We start from the raw sequence: 26,630 nt of genomic DNA, 5'->3' as shown, positions 1-26,630 counted from the left end.
GACAGCTCTCTCCACGACGTAGGTTTGATGAAATCCTCAGATCCCGGCCGTGGCTGTGTACAAGAAGGGAGCTCTATTTTCAGCCACTGCACCAAACTGCTCCGCGCGCTTATTTGTCTTTCTGGACTGGGACTGGGCGGAGGGAGGGAGCGGGGCCGCTTTTCAAGGCTGATGAAACCGTCAGCGGCCGCGCCGGGCGTTTGACAGTCGTATTGCTGCTTAATTGGCTTTCGCCATCCGAGCCCCCGGTGGTGGGGCTTCGGAGCTCCCCCTCCCTCCCTCCCTCCGTGGAGCCCCCTCCTCCCGCCGTAGCTCTCTTGAAGAACTGACATGCTCGTGGCTGACAAGCCTCGTGTGTTTATTGGAGGCTTTGGCCTGCCGGCGAGCGTCCGCGCCAGATTATCCAACTATTATTATGCCGGGGCTTATGCTGCGCCATGTGGCGCTTTACAGTCACTGGGGCGAGCCCCGCCCCCTGCGCGTGGAAGCTGGGCCGTGCCCTCATTCCTACCAACCCTGACTGCTTTATTATGGGTTCTGTTGATCCTGTTATGCCTGTGTTTTTTTGTCATTTTACTTTTCCAGCTTCACACACATGTAGTTTAGTTGCTGGGATATCTCAGCATCACGCCGGTGCTCCTGACACCCGGCGGAGAGCGGTGGCTGGGGCCTGGTTTATTTCGACCCCCCCCCCCCCCCCTCCATCCGGTGGTTTGTCTGTGCTCATTATCCGTGCCCCACATCATAGCCCTCCACTTCCTAGATCCATTGAGATCAGAGACCCTTCTCCTCAGAACTGGGCTACGGAGCGGGATGGTCGGTCTGCCTGCGCATCCCCATGGCCCGTGACGTCCCCACGTACTACCTGCACATTTAATTTCCAGTGACGTCGCTGCTAGGCTGCCTCTACAATAATTACCGCAGTCTGGTAGTTCAGTGGTATAAGGCACCTATTGCTGGTATCTGTGTTCAACCGCACAGTCAGGAAGGGTTCAAATCTCAGCTGTGATCGCCACCTTTCATCCTTCAAAGGCCGATAAAATGAGTACCATAGTGTTGACTAACAATAATCATCACTTGTTGTGTAATAGCGCCCAGAGACCCCTGTTCAGTTGTTTCACCGCACTTCACGTCTTGCAAAGTTCAGTTCCAGCGGACTGACTGTCTGTGCACTTAATTTCCTGTGACACTAATCTGTTTATATACTGTTCGGTGACGCACCTTTTCAATGCCTGTGCAATTTGTTTCCGGTTTATTTGCCTGCTGAACACTCTCCGCATCAATCTCTTTATTTGCCTGTCCGTGTCATTTCCCTGCTGGTTCTGGGCATCGCTCTCTGTGCAGGTGCCTGAGCTGGCCTGCCTGTGCATTTCGCTTCCCGTTCAAGCACACTTCCACTGAGTGGTTAGCTCACTGTATACTTTGCGTCCCCGTCTGATTATTACACCCCCAGCGGGTTGCCTGCTGAGCTGACTGTTTTCCCACCTTGCCATGTAATATCCAGGGAGGTGGCTGCTCTCTACTGGTCTGCCTGCGCATTTCATTCCTCTGCCTGCTCCTTTAATTCACTCGGACAGATCTGGTAGGCTGCCTGCACACCTGCTTTCTCTGCCAACACCTCCTCTCTCTGCCTGTAAACTTCATTCCCACTGACGTGTTTGCTGGGCTGCCTGTTAATGTTTCCCCACCTCCCCCCGCATTCCACTCGCTGCCTGCTAACCCTCATTTCTAGGGACGTGCCTGCTTGTTTGACTGCCTGTGCGTTTCCTTTGCTACCTGCGCACTGCATCCCCTGACCGTGCGCCTCCTTGGCTGCCTGCTCACTGCACCCGCGCTTGTGCGTCTTCCTCCTGCCTGTGCACTCCCATCCCCTGCCTGTGCAGCGCTCTCCTCCGAGCCGTGGACCGCCACTTACAGCTCTCAGCTCCTGTGTCTCGGGCAGAGCCTGTGTGTGCCAGGCTCTCTCCGAGCTCCGCACACGCAGCCGGGCAGGTGGGCACCACCTTGGGAGTTCTCAGCCACAGCTCACACCGCGTCGAGGGCTGCGCCGAGGAGCCGGGATCGCTGGCACGTACCGAGGCTTCGCTTCCTTAGGAGATATCTCCTCGCATGAGAGGAGAAGGGGCAAGTTGACAACGCACACACTGGCGGCTTCAGTCCTGGATGTATCACGAACGGGGGTGCCAGGGAAGGACCCGCGACTGCACCTCCCCGGGCAAGGGGCGCTGCTCTCAGTGGCCGGGAATCGGTAGCCGGGTGGCATTCGGACGTGTGGATTGCATACCTCAACAACATCTGGGTAAAAGGATGCCTGACACCGGGGACGGTGGGCGAGTGGCTACTAGCGCTGCCTCTGCTTAGCCGGGCTTTCAAGTTACTCCGCAAAGGTAAGTGCCCACCACCCACCCCCGCGGGATGCCCGGTGCCACGGCGTCTATTCACTGTTTACGATGCAATAATGCCTTTCTGCAGTTGTGCAATTTCTAATGTGAATTGGTGCGTGCTCATAACACGCGTATGTTTCCCTTTACAGCGGGGCGCAGTCATTCAAATGTCTTAAATATCTATGCAGATTTGCATAAAATACGTTTAGTGTGGCATACCTGTTCCATGTGTAGTAGCGTATAAGCGCGGCTGTATGTTTGCAGGAACAGGCATATAGAATACAGGTGCAGTTAGTCTGGGCTAAGAGAGCGTCGCTGCACATATAAGCATGTAGATATATTTCTAAATGTATATCTATCTATCTATCTATCTATCTATCTATCTATCTATCTATCTATCTATCTATCTATCTATCTATCTGTCTGTCTGTCTGTCTGTCTGTCTGTCTGTCTGTCTGTCTGTCTGTCTGTCTACACACGCGTCGCTGTGTGTGCCTATGCTATGTCCCTGTGTGTGCGCCTGTGTGTACTTGAATCTGTGCACCTGTGTGTGTACTTGTGTGTGTGTCTGCTTGTGTGTGTGTGTAGGGAGGTACCCATGCATGCCTGCGTGTCAATATCTGTTTGCATGCATGGTTGGTGGTGCCACGCAGTGGCCGCTGCTTCCTCCCCAGAGTCCTCTGATTTCTGTAATAGCGGGTGTAATAACCACGGGGCACACCCACCGCTGGTGGCGGGAGTGGAATGCCCTAATTGGCAGGTTGTGTTTCAAACAGATGGCGTGGACAGGGTGTTCGGTAAGACGTTGTCAGGCGGGGCTGGAGCTTGTCCGGGTGCGCGCAGGTGTAAGTGAAGTGATGGGGCTGGGACGTGTGGTCTGTGGTGGGGAGGGCCGGGCAGGAAAGGTGCAGGCGGCGTGAAATGGAGCTTCCCGCGATGGTTTGTTCTAGGAAACCCCGCTCTTTTGGGACGGGCTCCTTCTCGGTTTTACTCTTACCCCGAACTGGCGACCGTGGTGGGCGCTGCATGATCCTGCCAGGTGGCTGCCATGTCGTGGCTGTGAAACGTGTGGGCACGAGCTGCTGCGACAAGCGCCAACGGGGTGCTGGGATGTTGAAAGAGGGGTGCCCCTTACCTTTTGTGATTTCCTGTCCCTGGTGTGCGGAACTGTAAAGAGCAGTGCTGACACAGAGGCCTGCACAACCTAGAGAGGTGCGAGAGCGCACTTTTAATGGGCCTCGTGGTATGTGAGTGAGTGGCAAGCATCTTTCCCGCCGCGCGCAAACGTCGAGACTCCTGAACGGTATCGTGTTACACCGGTGGTACAGAAGGTGCAGTGCTGCAGCCCCGCGTGGGCACCGAGGCTGCACAGCGAGTGTGCTCAGTGCACCGGCTGTGCACGCAGTGGCCGCTGAGTGAGTGCTGCAGATCCGTGTGGGTACAGGGAAGGCACTGTGCTCAGTGCACAGGATGTGCACGCGATGGTCGCCGAGGGAGTGCTGCAGCTCCGTGTGGGTACAGGGACTGACCGCGAGTGTGCTCAGTGCACAGGATGTGCACGCAGTGGTCGCCGAGTGCTGCAGCTCCGTGTGGGTACAGGGACTGACCGCGAGTGTGCTCAGTGCACAGGATGTGCACGCAGTGGTCGCCGAGTGCTGCAGCTCCGTGTGGGCACAGGGACTGACCGCGAGTGTGCTCAGTGCACAGGATGTGCACGCAGTGGTCGCCGAGTGCTGCAGCTCCCTGTGGGTACAGGGACTGACCGCGAGTGTGCTCAGTGCACAGGATGTGCACGCAGTGGCCGCCGAGTGCTGCAGCTCCGTGTGGGTACAGGGACTGACCGCGAGTGTGCTCAGTGCACAGGATGTGCACGCAGTGGTCGCCGAGTGCTGCAGCTCCCTGTGGGTACAGGGACTGACCGCGAGTGTGCTCAGTGCACAGGATGTGCACGCAGTGGTCGCCGAGTGCTGCAGCTCCGTGTGGGTACAGGGACTGACCGCGAGTGTGCTCAGTGTACAGGGTGTGCACGCGATGGTGCTGCAGCTCCGTGGGAGCACTGAGTCTGCACCACGAGTGTCCTCAGTGCACAGGCTGTGCAAGCAGTGGTCGCCGAGTCTGGGTGCTACAGCCTCGTGTGGGTACAGGCCGGGACTGCACAGCGCGTGTGCTCTGTGCGCACATTGTGCACGCGGCGGTCGCTGAGTCTGGGTGCTGCAGACCCCTGTGGAACTGGGGCTGCACGACGAGTGCACTCTGTGCACGTAGTGCTTGCCGTACGTGGTTGTGCGTGCACCATCCTCCACTATGTGTCAAGAGAAATGATTCACACCACAAAATGAAGTAGATATGCCCCTTGTGCACGTATGATATTCATGAGGACTTCTGAATCGTAAGACCATGGGTGCGGACAGTCGGCGCATCACCCCTGAGGTAAAACGAGAGAGGCTGCCGAGTCCCGCGGGAATCGTGGAGATGCCATTGCATCTTATGAGTGGTCCGTGTTTGTGCGCGTGCAGCACCCACGTGACATCCCTTCCACACGATGGATGAAGAAGTGCATGCTTTTTGGTGATTGCGTGTATTATGGTTGCATATGTATAATTGTGTGTGCGAGCGCAAAGTACGTGAGTTTACAATGCATGCAGGGCTTGTCAGTTTTGCACTTTTTGTGCACAATACTCCCTCGTGTTCAGGTGCACGAGCAGTTGTCTTTGCAATATTTGTGCACATGTGCGTCAGCCCCACTACATGTGTACAAGCACGTGCAAGGGGTCAGTAGAAGGCAAGCTGTAGTGTGACCAAAATAGCGAAAAACAATCGCTGCGTGGGAGACGAGGTGGCAGGAAAATTCCCGCGCCTTTCTGCGAGTCAGTGCTCCATCCATCTGCTTGAATATGCAGTTAAGCCTAATAGATTCCGTTTGATGTTAAGCCAGAAAAGGAAAAAAACACACACACAACACATACAGATGAGAGATAATGGGTCTGGCAGATGGGAACAACACTTAGCGATACAAAGAGACTACTGTGAAAAACAGGACGCCTGCGGTTTGGAGGGGATGTGTTTTTCAGGGAACTGGTGCCCACTGGCAAAGCAACACCACTCACTCACCCCCGCCCCCACCTTGCCATTAAGCGCGCATCTGCAGTGCACTGCGATTTGACATGTGCAGGGAAGAATGAATACATACTTTAATTAGACATTTAAGGCCATTAAAGTACATTATAAATAGCTTTTAAACTTATTTCATGTAAAAAATGAGATGTGTGCAGGAGGACCCGGGGTCGGAGGTCACAACGATGCCCCTGCACAGACTGCACACTAGCAGAATGCTGTGCACTGACTAGCATAGGGCAGCCAGTGCAGTGCAACGGCCACGGTGACTCTGCAACGGGCGCACACGCACTTAAACCATACCGTACAGTGAAGAGCATGCGGAGTGTCGCATGTCTGTGCAGTGGGTGAACACAAACTTAAAATAGTGTGCACTGACGGGCACTGGGCAGCCAGTGCAGTGTCATATACACTCTGGTTCTGTACGAGGTGAACACACACTTAAATACTGTACACAGTGACAAGCAAACTGCAGCCAGTGCACTGCCACTTGCTATGGCTCTGCACTTGGTGAGAATAAATACTGTGCACTGGCAAGGAAGCAGCAGCTATGCTATGTGCATTGGCCGGGAAATATCAACCTGTGCAGTGGAAGAGGTACTGTGACTCTGCTCCAAGCGGCACACTAAAATACTGTGCTATGACAAGCACGCTGCAGACAGTGCAGTGCCATAGCCATCGGGACTCTGCAGCAGGTGAGAAAACACTAAAATACGGTACTCTCACAAGCACGCTGCAGACAGTGCAGTGCGAAGGCCACCGCGACTCAGCACCAGGTGAGCACACACTAAAATACTGTGCTCTCACAAGCACGCACCAGACAGTGCAGTGCCAAGGCCACCGTGACTCAGCACCAGGTGAGCACACACTATAATACTGTGCACTGGCAAACTTACAGCAGCCAGTGCAGTGTCATAGCCACCGTGACTCAGCTCCAGGTGAGCACACACTAAAATACTGTGCACTGGCAAACACACAGCAGCCAGTGCAGTGCCAAGGCCACCGTGACTCTGCACCACTAAACTACTGTGCACTGACTGACAAGCGCACAGCAGCCAGTGCCGCGCTACAGACACCCTGGCTCTGCACAGGATGAACCCAGACCTCTGTACTGTGCAGTGCATTGACAAACGGAAGACACTGCAGTGTTATAGATCACGCAGCTCTGCGCGGATTCACGCACACAACACAATCCAATTAGAGTGGGCCTTTCTATCCAGGAGCGGCTTGTGGGAAAACAGAGTGTAACGCCCCGCCCTTTGTATCCTGGTCTGTGGAACGTAATCCTCTTACAGGGACATACTTACCATCCTGTTTGCAAGCAGTCGTCAGTGCGCCTTGCGCATGCTCATTTAGAGAAAGGAAAAGCAAACCTACCGACTCTAGGCCAGTATACAACGGCTTTATAGAGTAAAATGGATGCACACGTTCTTGCATTCGTACACTATGTGACATTAAGAATCAAGCGAGGAGTCAGCTGTCCCATCTGCCTCCACCTGCAGCGCAGACAACCAATGACGTGACACAGCTACGTCACCCTAGAGAGCCGTCAATGTTGTACGTGAATTACTGGCATGCCTGTAATGCAACTGCTGTTTCCAACACAACCCTGCGACAAAAGAGCGCGTCAAGAGAGAAGGCTGAAAGGGCTGCTTATCTCAAAATGATCAGACACGATTGTTCCTGCTGGGTCTGGTGGCTTTCTGGACTAATGGAGCTTCCGTAGGGATCTGGGCTGCCTTTAGTCAGCGGGTTGAGGGCAGGCCCTCTGCCTGACTCTCCGGGCTTCATTGATTGGTGAGGCACCTAGTGAATCCCGCAGGACTCCCTCGCCCTGGACCCTTTTGCTCTCTGCTTCTAGGAGCACTATGTGTGCGCTTGGAGCTGCCCTCGGAGACAGGGGTTTTCTTGTCAGGACCCCTCAGTTGCAGAATCGTCTGCCTTTCCCGCTTGGCCTATTTCAAATCGTTAGTCCTCCTGTAAGGTGCTCGAGGCCTCATCTTTTACATTAAGCGACTCCTTTCTCAGCCCATCACTGTGCAGTCTTAGCGCCAAGAGGCCTTCGGGAGAAAGTCGAACCCATAAGTATCTCACTTGCTCACTCACTAAGTTTGACCCCCTCCCCCCCCCCCAAGTCAAATATCCAAATGCCATCAAGTCCACACAGCCAGCCTTTCATCATTTCAAGGTTGATAATATGAGTACCATGGAGCTGGATAACTAATTATCAATGTAAGCAACTGGGTTATTGATGGGGAGGGGGTTTATGCCACACTCAGGCAGCAACCACAATCCTGTCAGGAGTGAACCACAAAGATCACTAAATTCACCTGTGCTTAACCCTCTGGCAGCTTGACACAAAAGCATTTAGGCTCACCTTAAAGGCAACGTGTAAAGTAAAAACTCACCAGCACTGTTACAGTCATCCCGTACATGACACATGGAGCCCTGCTGAGCATCGCGGGGAGGCGGAATCGCGGCACTGCTACAGTCCTCCCGTACATGACACTTGGAGCCCTGCTGAGCATCGCGGCGCGCAGGAAACAGAGGAGGAACTGGGCGAGCGGGGCTGCTAAGTAGGGGGGCAAGCCTCGCCCCCACCCCCAACGGCCCGCCTCCACCTACACACTATTGGGAGGTCTCCTCCCTGGGCGTAGCCTCGCGCGCAAGGCAGGAAAGGGGGGAAGCTCCGACAGGCGGCCACTAGAGGGCTGCCCTGCTGATGTCCCACTGCTTGGGACGCGGGCAGCGGCAGTCCTCCCGTGCCTGACACTTGGAGTCCTGCTGAGCATCGCGGGGAGGCAGAATCGCGGACTGCATTTCCTGGCGGCTCCAACGGCGCTTCGCCGCACACGCATTGCAAACGCGTCAGGAGGCACATAAATCAGGCCCAGGGCTCCCGCAGTGCGGGACGCACATGGGCGTGCCCGGGCTGAGCCCGGTCAAAGCCCGGGCCAAGGGCGGACCCATCTGCGCCCGTCTTAGACCGGAAGAGACTGGGCTGGGCCAACCCCCTTGGTGTCGTATACGGATGACGGCCTGTGGGTCAGCGAGAAACCAGCAAGCATCCCAAGGTTAGTGCACTCATAAGTGATCACTGCTTGTTTTCCCCTCAAAAGTTATTAAGGAACTTATGTACTGTTAAGGTGTACTTTACAAGCAGTCATGGGCAAACGCACCCCCGCAGTGAAAGGATCCACCACCCGGCAGAGAGCTACATCTGCATTACCAACTGCACAACCCGCTGCAATCGACAAAATGCTCCAGCGGGCAATCGGAGCCCTCTCTACTGAAATCGAGCGCACAGAGAGGCGTCTCTCATTAACACCGATTTTAGCCCCAAGCCCCACTCCATCTGACTCCGGGACTTTGCCTCCATCTCCAACACTCACCACGATCCCAAATCCAGAGCCCCCAAGGACACGAGCCCAGGTAGGACCGGGCCATGCCACCAAAACCTCTTTGGGAAGTGGAGGAAAGAAGAAAGGGGGGAAACAGAAATCCACCACACACAAGGGAGTCAAGCGGAATAAATGAGCAAGTGACACGCTACCAAACAGATCTCTGGGGGAAAAGGCAATCCGCCACAGACGATCCCAGAGCAACCTTTGTGGGTGTCTAAGCTGGTGTTGGACCTTAAAGCACATTTTAGTTCGGTTGTAAAAGATGAACTTGAAGCTCTAACGGCTCAAATTGATAAATTATCATCATTGGTGGACAACTGGGCGGGCAAAGCTGACACTATTCTTAAAGTAACCAAGTCTACCAAATCTCTTATTATAGAGCTGGCCCCGCACTCATATAATGTAGCTATAACAGCTCCAGACACATCAACTGTCCCCGTTGGGCCTAATATAATCGCACATGGGAACGCAGCTCCTTCTCTTAGATCGCCCGCCCCACAGAGCCGGGACCCAGTCAACTCCCAAAAGAGGCCCCTCCGTTGTCCTCCTTCCGAACCAATAAACAGGTGAACACCGACTACTCCTGGTCTCCTGGTCCACTTGACCCACAACAAGCTGGCAAAAACCAGGAGGCCTGTAAGAGGACTCTACCACATATAAAATCTAGGGAAAGCCAGTCCACACTACCACGCATTAATTTGCCCCCAGCCTCCACTCCCTATGTCATAGTATTAGCCGGAGTACCCGAGTTGGAAAGGGGGTCAGGGGAGTCTCACTCCGAACTCAAAAACAAATGTATCCAATGGTTAACCAAATATTGGCACTTTCCCTACCAAGATCTAAACAAAATCTTCTTTACACGCAGGGTAAGCTGGCTGGGGTGGAAGCGAAAGGACATAACTGGGGACTGCATAGTAATCGACTTTAGGGACACCAAGGCTGTACAACACATTTTGGATTGGGGTCACCCCAGGGAGGATGGGGGTATCACTTCTCTGCCCCTGGGATACTTTTACCCTCCCAGGCTAATGCCGCACAATGTGGGAAATATGGCCAATGACTGGGGAATGAGTGATCAGGGCGGCCCCACGCCGCAAACAGGCTGGGACCGTCCTACACGACTGATATTCAATCTCCCCGTCGCCAACAGATTCAGCCCTCTAGATTTGATAGATTGACTAAAGCCCACTAGTCCCCCCCACAAATGGCCCAGTGATAACCACAAGACTAGAATGAGATATTTGCACCAGGGCGGCCCAGTACAAAAGGATGGATATGGAAAGCGGAAAAGAGACAAGGAGCAGGTCTATGTGGGCAGCTCGTTAGATCCCACTCCTATTCCACCTAGCAACTCAAACTGGGTCAACGAACACAGCCCCAGGGGAGGGGTATGGCCCAAAGATACACACCAGTCCCTATTAAGGGAAAGTCCCACCCCCCAGGCTCCTCTGGCCAATATGGCAGGACCACCAAGTGCGCGGATTCTATCATGGAACATAGCAGGACTCAACTCGAAACTAGATCTCCCAGACTGGGGGGATCTTATAGATCAACACAAACTATGCATGTTCCAGGAAACATGGACAGGGGCAGATACACACAGAGTGGGCTATGCATTGTACTATATTCCAGCAGTCCAGGGGGGTAGGGGGTGACCCTCTGGGGGCCTGTGCACCTGGGTTGGAGTGCACATGTGTTGCAAGGCCAAACAGTTAGAGACCTCTTCCCCTGATATTCTGTGTGTTCATCTCTCCCTCCCTAACTCTATTAGGACTGCTCTAATCAATGTTTACTCTCGGCCAGTATGCTATGGGCAACCTTCCCACACGCTTGATTGCCTAGCCTCATTTCTCCCAACTATACCGGAGAATTTCTGGGTCACCCTAGGCGAGGATTTTAACTGCCAATTCGAGCCCCTAAACGGCCTGTCCACAAGTATTACATGTGAGGAGGATTCAGTTTGGACATTTCCAGAGCCCAACATTCCACCAACACGGGCATGGACTCCTCTGGTCCTACAAATGAACGCACTCCCACTAAGCCACTCACTGAGGGCCTGTAATGGTCGATTGCCATTCGATAGTCCTGGGAATTTTACCTCTAATAGACCCGGACAGGCATCAATTTTAGATTACATTTTGGTAGATGTGGGACTATGGCACAGGGTCCTCGATTTTAGGTTCACCCCTCGCCACAAGAGTGACCACAATTCTCTGGTATTAGAAATATCTCTCCCGCTTGCTGAAGGTCATCTCAGTACATCTCCAAAACCTAATTCCAGCTTAGTATTGGCTGAAGGAGGGAGGAGAGTACGCTGGGGGCAACTCGCTCAACCACAGGACAAGGTGGCCTCCCTTTGCCAACAAATTGTCCCCTTCCTTGAAGCTGCATTTCAACTTTCTGTGACCAGTGGCACTCTATCCTCCCAAACGATAATTGCAAAAAATCACCAGGACTTGCTTTCTGCCCTAGCACCTTTCTTCTGTAACAGCACAAGACCTAGACCCAAACCCAAACCAAGGCATCCATGTTTCAATAAACACAGTAAGGTAGCCAAGCAAGCCCTTCTAACCTCTATCAGAATCAAGGAAGCCAGGGACCAGTATAAAAACATTGTAGCCAAAGCCAAAAGTAACTGGGAAAGTGATAAATGGGAAACATTAAAAACAGCACTGGATAACCACAACATGAGAGCCTTCTGGAACCTAGTTAAGACAGGGAAATCTGAGGGCCAACTAGCTATAGCACCAAACTTAAGGGAAGAAGTCTGGAGAGCCTTTTTAAAATCTTTATATACAAGGTCTACAGAGGAAGAGGGTAGGGTGGGCACAGTCACTATAGATGCAGAGTTCCCAAATCTAGACGCACCACTCTGTACGATGAAGGAGATCACCGAGGCACTGGGCAAGCTACTTCAGCTAAAGCGCCGGTGCTGGATAAGATCCCTGGCGGCCTATTTTGCTCCAAGTCCTCAGTCTGGGCACCTTACCTATGGGCACTATTTAACGCTGCTCTGCAAGGTATGGCGCTGCCCTCTACATGGGCTGGGGCAGAAATTATCCCTATTTATAAAAAGGGTTCACCACTTAATCCAGCTAACTATCGCCCCATAAGTCTCCTGGATGTCAGCCAAAAAATCTATGCACGCGTACTCTTGGGGCGCTTGCAATCCTGGATAGTAGAGAACAACGCACTAACACCCCTACAAGCAGGGTTTAGGGCCAAGATTTCCACCACCAATCAGATCTTTAGATTACAATTTATCAACTGGAAAGCCGTGGTCCTAGAGGGTGGCAGCCTCTATCTCACATTCGTGGATCTTAAATCCGTTTTTGACTTGGTGCAGCGGGATCAACTGTGGGGTATACTTCATGACCTGGGAGTTCCAGAATATCTCTGCTACCAGCTGAAATGCCTGCACCAAGACAACTATGCGCGAATAAGATATGGCAAAAATGGTGAACTCTCTGCCCCTTTCCCTGTAGAGAAAGGGATGCGACAGGGATGCGTTATGGCCCGACACTCTTTTCCCTTTTTTTAAACAGCCTAATTGAAACATTGTTGGATGGGAAAGATATTGATGCACCCAGGTTGGCGAACCGCAAAATTCCAGCTTTTACTTTTGCGGGTGATACGCTTTTACTTTCCAAATCTCCCATGGGCATGCAGAGGGTGCTCGATGAATTCAGCACTTTCTGCAAAAATCGGGGGATCTGGAGATCAATCTACAAAAAACAAAGTATATGGTTTTTAATGCTAACACCACTAATTGCCCAAATCCCCAATTAGATGGAAGGGCCCTAGAGAGGGTGTCCATTTTTGACTATTTAGGGATCACATTGACTGAAAAAATTGAATGGGGGACACAAATAAAGAAAGCTAGTCTAAAACTGACCCAGTCCACAGGAAGCATCATAAAAGTTTATAAGAGCTGCATGCACAAAGTGATAAGTCCTGTAGCAGAAATGTATAAGACACAGGCCAGGGGAGCATCACTGTACGGGGCAGAACTATGGGGCCACTGCTCATCCACTTCTCTATCAATTTCAGAGAACCTATTTCTTAGGCAACTGCTGGGTCTTCCTAAGGATCTCTCCATTAACACCGCTCAGGATGGACCTAGGGATCAGCCCTATAGCAGATGTAGCCTCTACTAGACCCCTCCTATATTGGCGACGCCTTTGGAGTACACCGAATTAGCCGATTACAAAGAGGAGCTAAAGGATGTTATGAATCTTCAAGGTGCAGGAAAACTCCCTTGGCTATCTTATATCAGGAACATTTGTCAGGTTCTAGGGAGGGTAAACATGTGGACATCCCCAGAAGAGATCTGTCCTACGATTTCTAGAAAGTTACCCCTCGAGTCCTATAGAGAACTTAAACTGGCCCTACTATGGCGTGGGACCAAGCCTGGTTGGAAATAAAGCAGCAATATAGGCTAGAACCGGCACTCGATTACATTCAACCGCTTCTAGTAAAGAAACTCTTTCTTCAATTTAGACATGGGGTGCTCCCGCTTCGAGCATTTACTAACAAGTGGCAGGGCGCCCACATACTAGATTGTCCAGGGTGTGACCGAGCAGAGGAAACCGAAATGCACGTTCTCTTCTTCTGCCCCGCCTATGGAAAGCCAAGGTCTCGGTGGTTGCTACAATTGTGCAGGAATATGGGGATTAGACACTATACAGAGGTGTTTAGGCTCTTTAAGTATGAAACCAACACCCTTATTGTGTTCTCCATTTCCCGGTTCTTATACTCTATGTGGTGCATTCATAGAGCTATTCTGAAGCAAACCCCCACAGGAAATTCTTAGTTCCACAGCAACTTTTACTTACGCTATGTTATGCATGAACCAGAATAACGTGGTATGCACACATGTACTGTATGTTTATCACCATCGTAATTAACCCTCTCCCTAGGTGTTTTAATCTAGTTGTTTTAATTTTGACTTTTTAATTCCCTTTTTTAAATATCCATTAGACAAAGTCAAAGTTTTTAGTAGCCAACAGGAGTTTTATCTATTAATGAACTAGTTATTTGCTATAATATGTGCTATACTATCCCCTCTCACACCCAACGTAGAAATTATATATTTTGTTGTACATCGCACTATATCCCGCCATAGAATTCTGAGCAGGTATGAGGGAGTCAATCCAAGAATACACTCAAAACTTGCACTTTCGAAGTGTTTTAACTTTAAAACGGAGAAATAATGTATATAGCTTTTATGATGATATATTGTATTGTTTTTTGCTAAAATGTATTGTACTGTGTTTACGTGCCTTTATGGCCTGTATAGCCAAAATAAAGCTTACTTTGACTGACTGACTGTAAAGTGTTTATGCAGCAAACAAACATTAATAATGCCAAGAAATTCAGGAAAACAGGGGAGGGGGTGAAGGTAAAAGGTTTCAGGGTGGTCCTGCAGAGAAGGCGAGGGCCAACTTGACCCTCCTCCAGGCAAAAGCTAGCGCAGACTAATCAATACTTTGATGGGCTTCCCTGCTTAGGCGGTAGAACGCGGTCAATTGTCTTCTTCTGTTTTGGAACCTGTCTGTTGGATGCTTTTCAGAACTCAGTTGTGTTTTTTCCCTAATTTTTTGTACTACTGGTTAAATGTGCCTAAGCAGATTGTACCTGGCCCCCACCACTAGGGAGCCACTGTTCGTGGTTATGCATCAGTGTTACCCACAATCCTCTTGGAACTCAAGAACCCAGCTGAAATTTGCATATTAAGCTCTGGCACAGCCTTATGCCCCAACACTGATATGGATCCACGAATGAAGTAATTGACACCGACCCTACTTTGAGGGCTAACGGCTGTAGTCCCGCATCAGTTTGAGGAAGTTGCTGACCACATAGGAAGGGCAGAGAAGGTCGAAGTCCCAGTGTGATCCATATGAGCTTCCACTATACCCAAACCTAATACATAGGTACAAAAGCATGGGCATAAGGATCTCTGGGGCACCAGGGGCTTGGCCTCTGGGAGGAGAGAACCTCAAGGGAAGAACCTGCAGGAGGTGCTGAGCATGCATAGCTTCAAGCACACGCAAAACAAGGTATGCCAAAAGGAACGGAATGTACAGACACATGGAAATATAAAAAAGTAAGAATCTGTTATCAAAAAAATACTAATCCATTAAAGAGGCAACCAGTGACCAAAGCTGTCCTTTGGGGTTTTGGAATTAGGACTCAAAATATGGATTTTTTCTTAGGCCCTGTTGAGATTAGGATAGCTGCAGTGTTAAAAATGCCATGTGTAGGCTTTGGTCTACTCTTTGGAACAGCTGCAGTCAGTGTGCAACTAAGGGTCGGACATGATGGGAAAAGCCACAGAGCTAAGCAATTCCTATATGGGTGCTCAAGGTCCAGCCCATCTTCTGGGATGTCTTCCTTCTCCCCTTTCCAATTCTCCATTTCTTTCCTTGTATATCAAGCTCATCTTTTCAGTTCTTATAAGTGGCTCTCCGACTGCAGTGAACAGTCTACAAATATACTAAATGAGTAAATAAATAAATCAAAGACGCATTGTTAAAAGGGACAATAGGGAAGAAAAAGGCTTGGGGTACATTTTTTAGTAGGATTGGTATCAGTGGACAGACCATGTGACAAGGGGGAGGATCTGGCCAGGGGTAGGTCTCCTATCAGTGGAAAATATTCCTTTCGGTCTTTGAAAAGTTCCTACAGGTCAGATAACGCAAGCCGGCGAGGGCCTCAAACTTTGTCCACACTGGGTTCCTCAACCTCAGGTTCGCTCTATAGGACTCCCAAAAGAAGACCTCTTGAGTTGTCGAAAAGCCTGTGTCCAGGACAAGGTGCTTACAGAGGATGACGCAGATGTTTGGCCACTGTTCCCGTGGTGGGAGCCTCCCATTTGGTTAATGGTTATGGACGGCAGTGGTGCACTCAAACATCTTCATTCTTGCGTCATTTGAAATTCGCGAGGAATAGCAACCACGGATTTTGGGTTGTGGCCAGAACACAATCTTACATGTCAGATCATTCTGAGGCCACCAAGTTAAGTTTTGGTGATAATGCAGTACTTACCTTGTTTGATGAAGTTCTGCATTGACACATTTTCTCTCCTACGGGATTGCATCTGTGCACTGTACACTCTACGCTCAGGCAGGAAAGCCATTCCGCAATCTCACTCTTGCAAACAGGGAACCATGCAATTTGGATTCTGGTGGAGATTCAAAGGCATGCCACAGATTTCTTCTTGCACTCTGTCTCTAAAGGATTGCACACTCCTGGTCCGGGTGCCACTGCACTGGCTCCCGTATTCCGTCTTCAACTTTTTAGTGGAAATAGCACCCTGAAGAAATGACTCTGAGCTTCACTGAGCTTTTTGTTTGTCTCACAGAGAGATCACTTAAGCTTGTCTGCATGAAACCTCCGCCCTCTCTCTGACAGAGGGGAGGCTACAACAAGGACCATGCTCCGCTCACAACACTTCCGGTTAAAGGGTTGACCGGGAAGGCAGTCCTTTGACTTCCTAAGTCATGCAGATAGTGTTACTGCTCCTGGGATTGGCTCATCCCAAGACATCCCAAGCCTGGATGCCCTTTACAGCCTTACACCCACCTCTAGCACTCAGGCTATCCCTTCACTGGACCATAAAGTCACCTGAAGTCATCGTCCATAGTCTGCTATGTTACAGGTAATTTGTACTTTGAGATTCCTCAGCTTTAGGAACTCTCAGGACAGTTGCCTTCTGGCCTAAGGATCATCATACCCCAAACTGTGACTTCAAGATGGCTACTGAGGTTGTTTTACCTAACAATATTTATCCTGTATAAATCCTTTCTGTGGCTACTCGAAAAGACTAGAAATCTGTTGTGTTGACCTCTAAGCCCTATGTCTATCATTAGACTATAGTATCAAAGGAGTTCTTCCTAGACTTATACTCGATAAGGAGACCCTATAATAGCTGTAAGAGTCATATCTGTTCACCTAATTCCATGGAGGAACTATGAATGAATTTGAGCACTCCAGGCAAAATTTAAATTCACCTCCAGGAGAGCTCCCAATACATTTAAAAAGGCCAAAGCTTGGACATTTTGCAAAAAATGTGTGCCAGCACTAGTGGTCTTAATATATAGCACCACCCCTGATTGTAATTAGAAACCACCGCCGTGGTGAGTGCTGATTAACATGTTGCCTTCTGTCTCCATATTCTGATCACATATAATGAAGAAACCTGACAAGAAAACATCACCATCAGAGCACTTGGATTTACCTTTCTGTTGTCAGCCAAGCACTCAATTATCTTTAGCTCAGCCAGCTGGCTGTCATCTAGGGCTCTTTGTTATATAAATGATCATGTCCATTGTTATACTGTCTAGTCTGAATCCCATTTCATGCTCATGTAAAAGATTTAGTTCCTCACTGTTACTCATTTTGCATTCCAATAAATCAAAGGCTTTGTATGATTTTGTTCAATTCATTACTTTGTCCATACTTTTTGTCATTGAAGAGATAAATGAATATTGAAAGTAATTTTGCACAATGAATTGGCATTAGGCTAGGGTCTATACATATTTCAATGCCTTTGTGTTCAGTTGTGCAGACACAGCAAGCTGGGCATGATGGTATCAGGGCCTTCAAGGCTTTCATACACAACTCATGTGAATAAGAATTTGATGGTCAATCAATTCAATATTTAGAAGTCTGCACTCAGTCGCACTGGTGAAGGGGCATTAGCAATAGTTGCCCTAAATTAGTAGTCGATATTCCATTGTTTTAGTATAATACACCTGATTGTTTCCTCTGGACAAGATGTGAACAACCTAAAGACATAGGATTTGACATAGCATGCTGAGTCAAGCTCATCATCATGACCATATTCCTTTATCAGACACTTCCCTGGTCCAGCGTCAGCTCAGCAGAGTCTGAGTAATGTCTTAGACCAATCATGGAACCGGTTGAGTACAGAGCACCTTCTGTACATGGTTCCAATGCCTGGATGCAGGTCTTTCTACATACCCAAGGATCCTAATGGAAAGAATCCTATTGCTGTTTAGATTGCCTTATAAATACTTCATCATCATCATCATCTGAGGGATCATGAAAGGTGTATCCACTGATGTAATCCAAGGATGTCAATGCACCTCTTTTATTGTCTGTCACATAAGAGGGCTTAGCTTCGAGGGAACAGCAAATGGTCAGTTATCGAGAGATGATAATGGAAAATCATCAGATATTTGGAGGGAGAGCTGATCCTGGTGGCAAATCCACTGTTTCTGAAGTAGGGAGTAACCCTTCCACTGCCAGGGTTTCTATTAATTACTCTCCATTTTATGATATATGGCTGATGTATGGATTTTATTGAAGACTTGTCTCTGAAAACAGATCAACAGGGAGTGAAAATATATAATCAGTTCTTCTCAAAAGAACTGATTAGGTGTATCAATTTCTAACCCTTACTGGCTATTTGATACACCTGTCTAATAAACTGGGTTGTTAGTTGACTGGTTAAGCAGATACCACAATCCTTGTCATGGTGAGGCACAAGTCAACCCTAAATTGACCTGTACTCAACCCGCTGGTAGCTTGGCACAGAGAAATCAGACTTAACTTAGAAGCAATGGGTAAAGTATTTGTGCAGCACTTCAGACAGTAATAAAGTGAAAAAAATCATATATAAATGATCCTACACAAAGTTAGAAAGATAGAGTTTTCTTTAATATATAAAACAGGACAAAAAAGACAAAAATCCAATTAGTAGAACCAGAGATATGCAGTTTTAAAGATTTTAGTGAAAATAGCGTGAAGAATCCCAGTGCTCCAACTGTGGATATATATGGTTGTGCCAGACCAGGCAAAAGTCACTATTTCAGGCTGACAGCGATGGAGCGCAGGCCAGTTACAGTGACCCAGTCAGGCCTGATGAATGGAGTACCTTAAATCCTGGTTTGTGGAGTGTTGGGAGGATCCGCGTCGAAAGATGTGCCATGTAGTTGAAACGATGTGTCGGTTCCAAGATACGAAAAGGCTGTGATGTGAGGGCCTGCATCGTCATTGAGAATCCAGTCGATGGGGCCTGTGATGTGAAGTGTGGCATCGAGGATGTGGTGCACAGTCAGGGCAATGTGTTGGTTCTGAGGAGCCACGAGGCAGTGATGCGGAGTCCAGTGTCGCCGCCGAGGCTGCCGTCAATGACGAATGCAAGGGCCTGTGCCAAGAACGCATTTCACAGTTGCAGTTTAGCTGGGGCTGAGGAGGCGATGCAAGTCTTTGCGATGGGTTCAATCCATGCAGCAGCAGTGATACATCGGTTCTGTTCGGGTTTGTGCCGTGAAGTAGAGGAGATATGATGGTTCTGCTGGATCCACAGAGGCTAGCTGAGCACCTTACGCCCACTTCCAAGGGACCAGGATTGGGGTGGCACCACTTGGCAGGGTAGACTCAGAGATAGCAGACTCTAGGTGCAGGTGCAAGGTTGTTGGAAGCCTGTTGTGTCCCTGAGGCTTCAAGTCAGGAGGCCACCCAACTAGCCTTTGGGTTTACTCTTGGTTCTGGGTTCAAGAGATGCAGGTCCAGTCCTTCTCACACAGGCAAGAGGGCAACAGGTCAGCACAGCAGGGCCGTAGTCCTTCAGAGCAGCAGTCCAGCAGAATGGCAGTCCTTTCAGTAGCACAGCAGTCGTTCTTCCTGGCACAGTATCCATAGGTCCAGAATTGTACTGAAGTGGTGGTGGTGTCTAGTTTATATACCCAGTTGTGCCTTTGAAGTGGGGAGAAGCATCTAGAGGCAGTACCAGGGTATGAGACCTGGCTTCCTTGGCTTGGTTTTCTCCCTAACTTTTTGCCTTCAGACCTCTTGTTTTGCTGCATTCGGTTTTGCTGGCTTTAGAACTCTGCACACCTTACCACTACTAACCAGTGCTAATGTGCTTGTGCATATGTGCATCTAGAGGCATGCCTTTGAAATGTACAGGTGGCCTGCCTTCCTGCCCTGGCTCAAGTCTAACTACAGGGGGTATGTAGCCCTTTGTGTGGAGACAGGACATACTGTGTTTGATTGTACGTAGGGTTGGCTCATCCAGGCACATCTAAGTTCCCCTTTATCTGTGGCTGTCTAGGAGGAATACACAAAGCCCAACTGTCAACTACGCCCACACATGTGACCCAGAGACAGGCTGAAGGCACCAAACGGCTAAGGCAGAAAAAGGGCAACTTTCTAAATGGGGCATTTTCAAAATTGTAATTTAAAATCTGACATCACTATAAGCTAGGGTTTTTCATTACATTTCCAAAGACACCAAATGTGAACTGGTTACCTGTCCCCATTTGGATATTACAGCTTATTAAATGTAGTAAGGTTACTCCACTGTTAGTCTATGGGAGAGGTAGGCCTTGTAGTTGTAAAAAACGAATGTAAGAGTTTTTTATTACCAGAAAATCTAAGACTTAAAAATACATATCCTACGTTTAAAATACATTCCACCCTGCCCTATGGGCTATCCAGGGCCTACACTAGAGGTGCCTTATACGTGATAAAAAGGAGGTTTTTGCCTGACAAAAAGTTTTTATTTTGCCAGGTCGAAATGCAAATTTAAAACTCCATACACAGGCTGCAATGGTAGCCTGTCTGAGACATGTGCAAAGTGTTCCTTAAGTGGGTGGCACAAATAGTGCTGCAGGCCCACTAGTAGTATTTAATTTACAGGCTCGGAGCCCAGGACTGGCCCCTCTACTAGGGACATACAAGTACATTAAATAGATAACTAGGTATAAACCAATCTTATTATGTTTTAGGGAGAGAACACAAGCACATTAGCACTGGTTAGTAGTGGTAAGGCGTGCAGAGTTCTAAAGCCAGCAAAAACGAATGCAGCAAAACAAGAGGTCTGAAGGCAAAAAGTTAGGGAGAAAACCAAGCCAAGGAAACCAGGTCTCATACCCTGGTACTGCCTTTGCTGCCCTGTCTCCATGGTACTGAAGGCAGCAGCAGAAAGTGAAATTAAACTGGGCTGTAAGAACCCTAATAACCTTCTTCCATATCTGTAGACATTTAGGAGCAAATAGGAAGGTGTTTAGGAACTAAGGGCCCGATTCACAGAAATAACTTAAGACAAAATCCTAAACTTACTACCATTTTGGTATTCACAGAAGGCACTTACTCATTTTGGTATTCACAGAAGGCACTTACTCATTTCGGTATTCACAGAAGTTAGGACTCCTAACTTTAGGACTCCTAAATGCCTTCTGTGAATACCGAAAGTCTTAAAATTAGGATTTTTCTCAGTTTAGTAGTAGTATAGTTAGGACTCCTAACTTTAGGACTCCTAAATGCCTTCTGTAAATACCGAAAGTCTTAAAATTAGGATTTTTCTCAATTTAGTAGTCGTAAATCTAAACTTAGGACTACTAAATTGAGAAAAATCCTAATTTTAAGACTTTCGGTATTCACAGAAGGCATTTACGAGTCCTAAAGTTAGGAGTCCTAACTATACTACTACTAAACTGAGAAAAATCCTAATTTTAAGGCTTTCGGTATTCACAGAAGGCATTTAGGAGTCCTAAAGTTAGGAGTCCTAAACTTAGGACTACTAAATTGAGAAAAATCCTAATTTTAAGACTTTCGGTATTCACAGAAGGCATTTAGGAGTCCTAAAGTTAGGAGTCCTAACTATATTACTACTAAACTGAGAAAAATCCTAATTTTAAGACTTTAGGTATTCACAGAAGGCATTTAGGAGTCCTAAAGTTAGGACTCCTAAATTCTGTGAATACCGAAATGAGTAAGTGCCTTCTGTGAATACCAAAATGAGTAAGTGCCTTCTGTGAATACCAAAATGGTAGTAAGTTTAGGATTTTGTCTTAAGTTAGTTCTGTGAATCGGGCCCTAAGAACAGAACAATAGGTCACTCCGTGATGTCATAGTGAGTCAAAGAGTGCATTATATCGCTCCTCCTACATCTGGCATCGTTGAAATAAAGTCCCTGCCTTTGCAGAGCACAGCCCCATATCCTGGTAGTAAGCCTACTGCAGATTTTCACAACCAGTGTGAAAAGAATGCCACGCTTCTAAGGTAGGCTGCCACTGGCCTATTGCTTTATTCTTTTTATTTATACAGCAGGACATATGAAAGGCTGCTACAGTCTGCTCACTGCTAGACTGCTGATGCCAAGGGCGTTAACAGTACTTTGTCTCTGTAGAAGACATCAACACAATATCCTGTTCTTTGAAAGTGCACAGCATCATCAAATCAATACTGCTCTCGCATGGAAGCCCTCGCTGATTAGAGGTGTCTTAAAGAGGAGACCACAAGCACTAAGACACCAGCAAAGCAGCCAGAATGATCCCTGACCTTCCTCAGATCTCAGCCTCTCCTGGGTTGCTGCTGTCTTTTGCCTTGGGCCCAGCAGTTCACTTTGAAGACAGCAAACTTGCTGTAAGTTGCTGGGTGCTGTTTTCCCCAATGGTTTCCTTCTGCAAGAAGAATGCTCTTTTTAGGTGTGGCTTGACAGTGGAGCTGTCACCAGACACTATGTAACTTACTGGAAAAGAACTTCCTTAAGTACTAATGAAAATAGGGCTCCGGTTCTGCCCACACATTGTTTCCATGAAGTGCAGCATTTGATTGGCCACTGAGTTGTTTGTTTCGACTGAAAAAGAGAGCTTGTTGTTAGGCACTTTTGCCTTTGGGAAGGCTTGTGCTCAATACAGCAGGACTGAGTTGGTCATGGTGGCAAGTCAATGATCAAGGCTACAGGCCTGATCTGTCTGTTATGAGGAGTTATAATAAAGGAAGTTGCCCTGACATAGTTTATTGTGAAACGTATAATTTACAGTCAGCAGTTAGTCATAGACAGGTTGTTATAACTCTGTTGTAAACCCACAGATAGACTTTTTGTTAAGTGGAATCTTACAGATTAGTACAGTAGTCGAGGGTGTTGGTGTTAGTTGACCCCTCTATGAAAGCATATAGGGTTATCTTCACAATGATAACCCTTGTTAGGCCATCTTAGGATAGATAAATCTCCGTTTCATCACCTGTAATTGTTTATGCATTTATACGTTTATGACTGTCAGCCTCATGGTTGTCTTGTGGGAAAGCCTACGCCCAATAGAGTAGGCCTGAGTTGGTTATGGTTACAAACCAAGGAGAAAGGCAATATGTGTCATTGGTTGACTGGGATCAGTTATTCCTGATGTCATAGGTATGAGCTTTTAATCATGAAAAGTTATAGCAAAGCAGTAGGACTGGCTTATTTATTGTGAAAAGCACATGCAAAAGCCAACAGGCCTTTAACGGTGGACAGTTATCGCTCTGCGTTGCAAGCTGTAGACAGGTATTTTGTTCCAGGAAATCCTACAGCTTACTGCAGTGGGAAAGGGTTTTGGCATTGGTCTCCCCCCCAACAAACCCTGGGAGTAGAAGATTTGTATTGTACCGAGTCCTGTTAAACCTTTTAGAAAGGGGCTCTTTATTGTTTTGCTAACTGTCATTTTGTACATATTTGTACCTTTATACCTTTGTGCATGATGATTGCCAATTTATGCACACTTCAATAGACTATCTTGATTATGTTGTTAAGCTAATGGTAAAGGTTATAGTTCATTGGCAAATGTTATATTTGATTCCATAAGTTTGGTATGATCAATAGAAAAAGGTATGACAAAGCCAGCAGGCCTAACTTACCTTTTTGTGAAAAGCATGTGTCAAAAGCAATAGGCTTTTAAGCGTTGATTGTTGCTAAAGCCTTTATGCATTATAAACAGATTATCATTGCAGGCAGGGCTTTTGGTGTCTGTGAGACTCTCGAACTAACTGTGGTGATAGATTTGCTCAATGCTAATCCTTATTCAAACTTTGAGGAGAAATGCTATGTTATTTTGACAACTTAATTGTGAACATATTTGTAATTCTTTTTTTTCAGCATACCCCTTGGTTGCCTTGTAAAACAGTTTATGCTCAATTCAGTAGGACTGAGTTGGTCATTGAGACATGGCCATGTTAACGGCTATTGGCAAGATTGGTTCATAGGGAAAGCTATTTCAGATGCCATAGGTCTGATCTGTTTATTATGAAAAGATACGACAAATGCGGTAGACCTGGCTTATTGATTATGAATAGTTGTGTGTGACATTCTCGTAATTTACATTTGTGTAATTATGCAAAATGTCTGGAAGAATATGTAGAATTCCACTTAATTGTGCAAAATGCAAACCCTTTATTTAATGTTATATATGAGTGAAAAATGCTTCCTTGCATCAATTTTTTACCCAAGAATGCATTCTGCTCTGAAAAAGTGAAAAAACACAATAGCTGCAAACAAAAGCCGCTCATGTTCTGGTTGTTCTTGTGCTCTTGCACTATAGCTTTGCTGTGAACAGCAGCGGAATTACGTAACTGGACACAATGTTATGATTTAGGAAATTTTGCGTAACAAGTGTAACATAAAATTCAGGAGACTATGCTAATTACATTGCAGAATTAAAATTTTGCTTGGGCATAATTATAAAATGCATATGTTAGGGCCAATTGGTCTTTAAGGTTGCATTGTTATTGCACTATGTATGTATTTTGTTATATGAAAGCTGTTTATGCATTTTCTAATGTGAAATCTCACAGATTACCTTGTAGACAAGGATGGATTTTGGTGTTGTCAAATCCAAGAGATAGTTGATTTGCACTGTAATAATGCTTGATAGAATAGCTGCAGAAATCCTGACAGGCTTACCTGTCCAACAGGAACTTATAAAAATAATAATTAACAATTCATACATAGATGTGTTATATGTATAAATACATGTACATATGTAGAAAGGCTTTGGGTCAGCCCTCTTCTGCTATTGGCCTATATGTGTGTCATTAACACTCTGCTTCAATCAATAACAATATACAGCCTTAGGACAATGGGTCAGATCACTTCAGCCATTGGCTCTCTTGACCTGTGAGTGATGGCATCTACATGATCACATGGGCACATCACCTTAAAAATGGATATGCTTTAGTGCCAGGGCTCATGGGCCAAACCTTTATTTTTCCCTTTTCTCTATTTATAGGTCCCCTTTCGTTTCTTTCCTACTCCTCTTTTTCATTTTTAAACCACACTTCAGCTCCCTAAACAGTGGAAACAGGCTGCTTGCTCGCCCATTATTTCATCTGCGGTGTGACTACATGACTGAAGAGGCACATTTATTATGTATAAGCCAGATAAACAAATATGTTATCATTGACAATGCTTGTTCATTCCCTGTAGTGTTTGTATCCATCGAGCCTACTTGCACAGAAACGCCCTATTTTCAAATTACAATTTTTAAAACATATATAAGCGTCTAGGATTTCATGTCCAGAGGTCAACACAGGAGAGGATATCTAGAAAAGATGTGTTTAGTTTTGTTTTACCTCCCAGGGAGCAGCAGGTTGTGAATGTGTCCTAGGTCATCAGACTTGGAGTTCCACAAACATCTTGCTTGTGCAGTGAGGCATCTCCTACTTGCTCTAAATCTCTTAGTCCTTGGAGAGCAATACTTTTTATTTCCTCCTAGACTAAGCTCGCTTCCTGATTAGTAAGTCTGTACTCTCTATTTTAAGTATTCAGGATCTGAGGCAGGAGTTGGTTTGTGTGTTTTACAGCTCATCCTGCCTCCACTGGACCCAGATTTAGGCACTCTTCTTGGGGCATCCAATATGCATTCTGTTTGCAGTACTTTAGATTGTGTATTACCATCACATCCCTCTTTTGCACCTATCCCCAAGTGGCCTGTCTCTGATTCCAGTCTCGTAAGAAGTGGTTGGTCACAACAACACAAGTATTTCCTCCCTTGCAAGAATGTTGTTGTGGCAGGGACTTACTGTCTGGTCGAAAATCCTGCTCCTTCCCTAATCCAGGGGATTTAGAATGGGGGGATAGTAAAAACTCATTATGCACAGTGGCCCAGAGTTTCCTGCACTGCAGTGGCGTACCAGGGGGGGGGGGTGGAGTTTTGAGGGCAGCGGCCTCCCCTCTGCTCTAATCTGCAGCCGTCGCAGAGAAATCACCACCACGGGCAGCAAAAGGCCTAGCTTCTCCACTGCTGCCCTGTTATATCTTAATCTACTAAAGAAGGCAAACAATTGAAAGGACATCTTAAGGGCCCAGTATCGCAGCCCTCCAGTGTCCCACAGACAGATGAGACCTCTTGGAATCCTCCTCTGAAGGGTGTATTTTGTAATGCCTGACAATTTAGGGCCATATTTATGAAAGGGTTGCATCACCTTTGCACCACGCAACGGGGTGCATGTGCAACACAACCCTTAAATACGATTTATCAAGCCATGCAAGGCCACCTTGCATGGCCCGAGTGGATTGATAAGTCCAGAGTAACGCAGCACAAATCGCCGTGTTGCGTTATTCTGCCCCTCTGCCTGACATTCATGGGTCGTGTTCTCAAGTAAAACCCATGGATTTTAACGTATTCCCAGAGTTACCATAACTTGCAAACTGGGAATGCGCCAACACTGCTACGCATCTCCAGGGGAGGCGTAACGAGGAGAAATATGTTCCCAGCCCTGGGAAAAGGCGGGAATGCGCCTTACTGTGTTAAATATGGCATATTCCTTCCCTTTCCCTGTCACGCAGCACAGCAAGGTGCATGACATATTGATAAATATGCCCTGAGTATCCCTGACTAAGAACTGCGAAGTGAAGAACATTCTACACCAGGCAAATCTACTCTGAGATTGTGAGTTTTTCAGAAATCCCGGAAGGAGAACTTTCCCCACTATTAATTGC

At 47.5% G+C, this 26,630-nt stretch overlaps 1 long non-coding RNA gene across 1 annotated transcript in view; it reads left to right on the top strand.

The window, feature by feature from the left end:
- Positions 1-1,624: 1,624 nt before the first annotated feature.
- The window catches only part of LOC146816503 (uncharacterized), a 518,523-nt gene continuing 493,517 nt past the window's right edge, over positions 1,625-26,630 (top strand). Inside the window, exon 1 of the long non-coding RNA XR_014962454.1 lies at positions 1,625-2,387. This is a non-coding gene — a long non-coding RNA (uncharacterized LOC146816503). The remainder of the gene's footprint in view (positions 2,388-26,630) is intronic.

Source organism: Triturus cristatus, chromosome 6, assembly GCF_964204655.1.
Source record: "Triturus cristatus chromosome 6, aTriCri1.1, whole genome shotgun sequence".
In the NCBI taxonomy this organism is placed as follows: domain Eukaryota; kingdom Metazoa; phylum Chordata; class Amphibia; order Caudata; family Salamandridae; genus Triturus; species Triturus cristatus.
Note: the sequence above shows the minus strand (reverse complement) of the source record. Positions and strands in the feature narration are given on the sequence as shown.